The sequence below is a fragment of the Branchiostoma lanceolatum genome, chromosome 13 (genome assembly GCF_035083965.1).
Source record: "Branchiostoma lanceolatum isolate klBraLanc5 chromosome 13, klBraLanc5.hap2, whole genome shotgun sequence".
NCBI lineage: Eukaryota > Metazoa > Chordata > Leptocardii > Amphioxiformes > Branchiostomatidae > Branchiostoma > Branchiostoma lanceolatum.
Window position 1 is genome coordinate 10,410,112 of NC_089734.1, and position 8,292 is coordinate 10,418,403.

The 8,292-nt window shown below is 41.7% G+C and overlaps 1 protein-coding gene across 1 annotated transcript in view; it reads right to left on the reverse strand.

The window, feature by feature from the left end:
• Positions 1 to 368, reverse strand: part of LOC136447382 (5-hydroxytryptamine receptor 1A-alpha-like) — an 86,189-nt gene extending 85,821 nt beyond the window's left edge. Inside the window, exon 1 of the mRNA XM_066446231.1 lies at positions 294 to 368. The gene's annotated coding sequence lies outside the window, so the exon portion shown is untranslated. The remainder of the gene's footprint in view (positions 1 to 293) is intronic.
• Positions 369 to 8,292: the final 7,924 nt, after the last annotated feature.

Genomic DNA, 8,292 nt, shown 5'->3' on the forward strand with positions numbered 1-8,292 from the left:
TAACGTTAACGTGTTCAACAGCCTTTTGAAGAAGATTAGGGCCCGGAAGAACTTGCAGTAACAAAATTCTCTTGCTTTAGTACCTTCCCTTCGTCCAATCCAGCACAGTTTGTGGGTGCAGAACACAGTATTCGCCATATAGGGATTTCCATAGTCAAGGACCATTCATTCTACACGGTATCAACAAGAGAAATACAAAGAAATGATAAGTTTCGGGTTAGGGTACAATCTACAAAATAAACCATAATGTGTCCCAATTTCATCCGTGAACATTCCAGGTCATAACAACTCACCCCACACAGTAGCCAGATATGTCAATCGTCCAAAAAGCCCAGTTTAAGCAAATTTCATACTGTGGAAAACAACGAAGTTTCAAAATGCCGCCATTTTGAAGGAGATGACGTCAGGGTAGTCGTTAGGACTGACCATTTAAAATTAGGGGTCCCCACATGCCTCCAAATTTGGCCAAAATCAAAGCTTGTTTTTTTAGCAAATCTGAAGGTCCAAACCCTGCACTGTTACATCAATCTAAGATTTCCCCTACATTTTCCCAGAAAAGGGCTTCTAAAAGACTCTTGAACAGGCTAGAAACCTGTAAAAATATACCCTTGTACACACACACACAATAAGCTGAGAAAATTTAAATATACAAGCGGATCACAGACAGCGTTTGTGGTGTAAGTCTTCTTCGGAATCCCGTGGAACTGTCTTAGTTTCGTTTGATCAGTAGTCATTTTCACCTGAAGACCAAGCCGCGATGGAGACAATATCCTGAGGTGTTTGAAAAAAAAAAAACTTTGCTATCTCTCTCCACGGTCTCAGATATCATCAGTTATTACTCAGGATGTCTCGCTCGTTCTCATTTAAATGTACACATTTTGTAACTTCCGTTACCGTTGGAAGTAAGACGTTTCTGACATTAAGATTTGCCACATATAAGGTGCCAAACGGTCGTTTTTATGACGACGTAAAACTTTTCTGGTTTTTAAAAACGACAGTTTGGCACCTTATATGTCGCATATCTTAATGTCAGAAACGTCTTACTTCAAACGGTAAGGGAAGTTACAAAATGTGCACATTTGAATGAGAACGAGTGGTCTACCTCAGATCCCTAAAGCCCAGGTTACACATAGCCGAACATTTCCTCCCGACTCTTCCCCGACCATGGTTAGAGTGATTCGGGAGTGATTCGGGAGCTGCTCGGCTGGCGTTCGGCTGAGTCAGCTGGCTTTCGGCTGAGTCGGCTGGTGTTCGGCTGCGCCAGCCGAATGTTTTGAAAATTTCAAAACATTCGGCTCTTGACGGAGGGTCTGAAATGGGTCGGCTGGTGTTCGGCGCGGTCGGCTAGTGCTCGGCTGGTATTCGGGATTGATTCAGCAGTAAAATTAGAACATTAACCACGCCAGAAACACTACTGACTTACTCCCAACTAGTTTCCAACCTACCCATAACTCACCCCAAGGCTGTAGACAAATCTCTGCTAACTAATTCTGAACCAAGTGACTACTATAGGAACGTGGGCGAATCACCCCCGACCTTCACACGACCAAAAACAAAGAAGAACACTAAAAGCAGTATTAAAGCTAGCCATGATCCGAATTCGATCCCTCGGTGAGGATAATAACATAATAGAATGGATTATTTTAATTAAGACCGAAAATGACCGCACTTTTGAAAGTCGCTGAATATGTCCATTTCAATTCGTGAGAGGGTCTGCAATCGGTCAGGGATTAGTCAGGAGAGATTCGGCAGTCTGCCGCTAGAGGTCGGGATGGTTGGGAGTAGGCTAGAAAGCATTTGGGGCCCATTCGGGAGTAATTCGTGTACTGGCTATAGGAGATGATCGGCGCATCTTCGGAGCCAAATTAAAGATAGGCATGGCCCAAAAACTGGTCAGACTGCTCCCGAACTTCAGCCGACCTGAGTCGGCTAGCGTTCGGGAGCCATGTTCGGCTATGTGTAACCTGGGCTTTAGTGCACCCCTGTTCACCTCTTTGAAAGGTCACCCTACAGATATAGGATAGCATCACAGACAAACGCGCCTTACTGTAAAGGACGAAACCGTAAAAACATCCCAAAGGACTAAGGCGTGTAAAATCAAAGCATACACCCATCGCATCGCCTGTTTCCTACTTAAACCATTTACTGTACAGATTGCAATACAAGCTACAGTGAAATGTTACTGATGGTACCCCCTTTGAACTGAGCAGCCGTTGATAAACCAAAAATCTCCATAGTTATTCAAACGGATTATATTGACAAAGAAGTGTATTCTGTACGTTTTGCTAGCTGTCTTAATCATGGATCATATTCAATTCATGAATTCACATATGGGTCATAAAAATACAATTTTGGTCACTAGCAACGGTTGGATGGAATCTGTTAATTAAGTGTTGGGTGTATCTAGTGCAGTATCTATTTAGGGCTTTGATAAGCGTACTGCTGGATCAAAGGGTGAATTGTAAACAAACACGTTTGTCTTCTACGCAATTATCATGTCAAATATGTGTACAGGTGTTGATCTCTGACCACTAGTAAAATTGATCTGTCGGTCATTTTTTTTCAATCTTGTGACCTAATTTTAACAACCCACGCTCAGACAACTTTATGAGTCCACGTGTGTAGCCTGGTGGCCGGTAACCAAACTATCGGGGGCTGATCGGTACCTCTACGGTGCTGGGAGCGTTGCCCGCCCGCCCAATTCACTAGCACACGCCTGGTTTTTTCTTCTATTTTTTAAGCGGTGCTCTGAAAGAAAACTAAATTGCGCTGCATGTCAAAAATCTGCCGAGGGAAATCTTTAACCAGATTGAATCGTGCCGCGTGATGCGGTTCCCGTCCCGAAGGTGTTCGGGGGTAAGCGCCTCGCTCCCCGAGCAGTTTCAGGTGGTATTACCGTACCGTACCGTACCGTGCGAGACAGGTGCCTATTGATTATCTATACCTTCTCTTCTTTTTCATTATAAAGTCATGCGCACGCAGATGATTAAGTGTAAGATACGGACACTTTGCATGGGGGTATGGACACTTTTGCATGGGGGCACGGACGCTTTTGCATGGGGGCGAACACTTTTTCATGGGGCTACGGTCCATTTTGCAAGGGGGTATGGACATTTTTGCAAGGGGTTACGGACATGGGGGTATACAGACACTTTTGCATGGGGGTACATGGTGTACACTTTTTCAGGGGGTACACTTTTTCATGGGGGGCACTTTTTCATAGGGGACAATTTTGCATGGGGGACATTTTTTCATGGGGGAAGTACGTGTATCTTGTACTAGATTAATGTAACTCGACAGTTATCTTATGCAACGCTTTGCCTTACATTGCACCTATTACAATTGTAGACATATAGTGCAATACACTATGACTTGACCTGTGGAGGCATGCACGTCGTTGGAAAACTGACCTACAACTACAGCGGAGAGTTTGCAGGTTTTGTAAGAGGACTTATGGAGTGGGAAATACCGTGCTAATCTAAAGGAAGTATGAAAAGACGGTCCCGGAGTAAGTGTGTGTCTCATTTTGTGCCTTTTTTGTCTCAAAAAGAAGCATTTCTTCTGACATTTCCATTAACTATTAGAGTGTTCAAAACGCCTTAATGTCTGGCTAATGGTAATAGGTAAAATAGTCAACTCTTAGTCATCATCACTCTTGAAGACAACACAACGGCAAGAGCTACTGACAAGCTACAAAAATGTATGCGATGAAACTTATGGTATGTGAAATCTGTTTTGACAGTAATCTTCCTGAAAATAAACCGGAATTGGCATCACGTTGACGTCAAAAGCGGCTCAGATACATGATCGAGTCTTTCTTTAAACGTTGAAACGTAGCAAGACCGGTTAAATGTTTTCTGATCCATTGCCACTTTCAACACGGGTTGACCTCATCTTCTGTTGTATCCTGTGACGGTATTCACACTACGATTTCTGTATGACGCTGAAAAAAACTTGAGGAACGGCATGCACATCGTTCAATCTATTTATATGATTTAAGTGACTGAATGCACAATGTAAACGATTTGTGGTCTTCTGACATAAAAGGTTGACCCATCAGATTTGCTAGCAGAGAAAGCGAAGTGACAACTGCAAAATCCAGGCCACTGGTCTGTTACTTCACTTGTATATCAACCAGACCAAAGCCTGACGTATCAATTCGGGAGTTTGGAGCGAAAACCTCTTTGATACTTCCTAGTACTTATGTATGATGCAAAGAACTTGTGTACAGCCTGAAAACTCGCGTAGCCCTCCAAGGCCTTCTTCAATGGGAAGGCGTATATGATAGACGTCAGTTTAGAGAAAGGTGGCTTGTGGGCAACGTTTAGGTATATCTAAGTGACAGTGTGTATCACAAAGCCCCACAGGAACGGTATGACTTGTATAAAGGTATTTCTACACGGCTGTAAATTTGAAAACCCCAAATCAGTTACATTCAACCAAGGAGGTTGATTCAACTGAAGTGTCTTCTACTGGAGTCCTCAAAATTGCAGGGGAGTCTTACAAAACATTCCATCTACCCACGAATCCATGCGATCATCCGACAAAGCCTTGTAATGCGAACTGAAGCCGGGCCAGTCTTTTTATGACAGATAGTTTTCACGGGCGTCCGGGCCCTGCGAGCGAGAGGTGGCAAAGAGTAGCTGGAAACCCATTTCCTATTCCAATTTGTACGATACGTGTGGTCGGCCTTGAGAAAGGCTAAGCAATAATATCAATCATCTCTTCCTTCCAAGTAACCTTGAAGTTGCACAGCAGCTTACGATGCCGCCGCATACCGTCTAGTGTTGCTGAAGTGAGTAATGATACATTTAGTCATGCTAATAAAGACGTGACCAGGGTTCTTCACTTCATTTCAACAGCTTTGGAAATTTGCAAGTACCGTTACACAAGAACTCGAGGGACCGTTTCAGCAGTTCGGTACTAATTACGTAGGGAAATTAGATCACTCTTCTTAATCAATTTTTGTTACGTGGCCTGTTTCGTGTTGGTTATATATACTGCCTTACATCAACACACACGCAAATAGCCGTTGTACATTTCTTTTTTTGCCAAATTGCACCCATGACAATTGTGTGCTAAGTAAGTGCATCAGACATCTGCGAGTTACGACTTTACTTTCGTCCTTTCGTATCTCAACAATACGCACGGCGTGACCTTGAGAATATCTTACTGCGCACACCCGTCCTAAGGGTACAGTTAAGACGGTGGAAATGGCGGCGTAGTTTCTTGCAGATTGCTGCCACCACTCCTAGAGCCAGGGTGGTAATGTGTGGGCTGATGTGTGTGCCACGGGAGCCCATAATCCAGGATTTATTCTCCCCTAGCGGAAGTTGAGGGCACGATGAGTGTTGTTATCTCCATGAAAAATTGAGATATTGATTTGTGTGTGTGTGTGTGTGTGTGTGTGTGTGTGTGTGTGTGTGTGTGTGTGTGTGTGTGTGTGTGTGTCTTTTTTTGTTTTTGTAGTCAGCATAACTCAAGAACCTGAAGGATGGATTACGATGATATTTGTTATGTGGGTAGGTGTTGGGAAGACAAATGTCAATGTCGATTTTGGGCCCCTGGTATGTGCTCCTGGTACTACAGCAGAACTGTAGTAATAGTAATCTTAGGTCGCAAAATTTTCTATCCTGTTTTATTGTGTTTTCTCAGAAGATCTCTTTCTCGTGAGAATCATACATTTTTTAATGGTTAAATGTCAACTCTCATAATTCCACCGGGTACCCTTCAAGCGGGTATCTCACAGGACTGCGCCTGAATGCGGCAAGTTATTGCGTCAACTTTGCGAGCTTTCGCCAATTTCGCCAACTGACGTGCGGCGAACGGGTAAGATACGTAACCGGTTTGTGCCACTTTGCGAATGCCTTTCGCAATTTGGCGCAATTAGGCGCAACCCAGTGATATACCCCCTAAGACCGCTACATAAGACAGAGTTTGATTATAAAAAAGAACAACTTATGCAGCATTGGTAATCCCCGAGGTATCAATTACAAATGAGATTATCTACTTGTAATTTTCATTTTTTCCATTTCGACTTACCAAAAACGTCTCGAAGGAAATGTTGAACTAGAGAAATATCTGTACTTGATAATGTAACAAATCACCATCTCTTTCCCCTGTTGGATAACATTTCCCTGAACCCTAGGCGAACTCTTTCATATATTATCCTTGTCTGATGTTACACCGCTTGTATACCAAAGGTGGCGCACTTGTGTGGTCACTGCTCACCTTCGTTTTTCAATTTCATCTAGCCATCGTTCTATTAAAGACCCATAGTTAGCTTTTGAAGATGTCCAATGTGTCCCGATATTATATGCTAAATATCTTCTTGTGAATGCATTAGTAAACATTTACAACATCAATATGTCAACAGTCGACCTAATCGAAAGAAGAGCAAATTCCTGTATCCGCCGATGACTGGGAAAAACAAGATACCTGTCTTCTGTTGCCCTCTATGGCGAAAACAACCTCACCCCCACCCACCCCACCATTCACATCTATAGCAAAGGAAGGTGGAGGTCTGGCTGATGATTCGGCATAATGAGTATACCAAAGAAACAATAGCTAGAACTCTCAGTACAATACTGGGATCAGAAAACCACATCCTTCGAGCTTCTCGTATTGGCAAAAAACAGAAACTTCTCCTTCCCCCTCTGTCCGTGTCCGATTTAAAAAGTCCACTATATGTTGATACAAACACAAGCGTAGGTTACATAGTCTATCAAATGACAGACTTGTAAAGAACAACAAGACTGAGCTGTCCACTACATTTTATGTAGACAAGGCTTCCAAAATGTTTGGCTTAACCTGGGAGTTCCTGCCAACTGCTTTGAAAATTTTATCTAAAAACCGTTTGAAAGACTGGCACAATTCTGTTTTGAAAACTATCTCTCATACCTTCAGACCAAATCTTTTAGAAATAGCATAACGAAACTAAGGATTAGTACGCACACTTTACAAATCAAAAAGGGTCAGGACTAAAACACCAGTCATTGACAGACATGCCAGAATGATATTGAGAACAAATTCCACCTCATAACGGATTGTCAAACTTATGATTAAGACCGACAAAAATGTTTCAATCGAATTTATGTAAGTCCGACACAATATTACCACATACCAAGATAGAGATATTCATTATGATATTATCATGCCCTGTTCATTCTTAATTCAGGGTGAGGTCGCGAACTTTTTGAACGTCCCTCGTACGATCTTTCGAGAAAGGGTGACCTTATAACCTCAACACTAATGGAGGTCACAATATGGTGTGATTTGTGTGATATTTACTAACTCTCAAAGATCCAGTTTCATCCAGTTACAAGGGGGTGGGTACGTACACAACTATTTGTCTTATCCACGTAAATAGCCTCACATGAGAGCACATGTGCAATCCAAAGGTGATCTTTGGACATTTTATCTATTCATTCATTTGGACACCAACTGTCCTCTGAATGACTACAAAGCAAAGCTTTATCTTATCTACGTAAATAGCTTTACATAAGATAGGGAGTAAAAATATCTATACTGACCGTTGTGGTTCTTGATTTTTGCTGACAGTCTTGTCTGCATCTTTAGTGGCTTTCAACTATCTAATATTTTTGTTCGACACCACTCACCGCGCCTACTCATCTTGACTATTTCTTTGGGGGAGTTTCACCTTCAAGACTTTTATTAAGACCGACAAAAAAATGTTTCAATCGAATTTATGTAAGTCCGACACAATATCACCACATACCAAGACAGAGATATTCATTATGATATTACCATGCCTTGTTCATATACATGTATCTACCTTATAGTATGAAGACCAATTCATATACAACTCTATGCAAATAGGACGACCAAAGAGGGATGGAGAGAAAGAAATTCATCAGAATGTTCGAATTTTGGCAGTTTTTAAACTATTATTTACTAGACGGTTATGCCCCTAAATTTAATGCTCTTTATTCAAGGTGAGGTCGCGAACTTTTTGAACGTCCCTCTTATGATCTTTCGAGAAAGGGCGACCTTATAAGGAGTGTAATCTTGCTTTTAATTTTTACTGTTTTGTATTGCATAATGAAAATGCATATTGATAAGGATTTGTAAGTAATTTTACTTTAGTTACATATCTAACAGTACCAGGTATATGTGTGAAGTACAAGATACTGGCTGTTGCCATACAAATGATGTTTCCAGCTGTGAAATAAGCTTTAACTTTTCTTTCTGTTTTTTATCATAAGCATTGAGACAATGTTAGATGTAAGAGCACAGAATGAATTCATTGTAAAGAAAATGTGCTGTAAACTT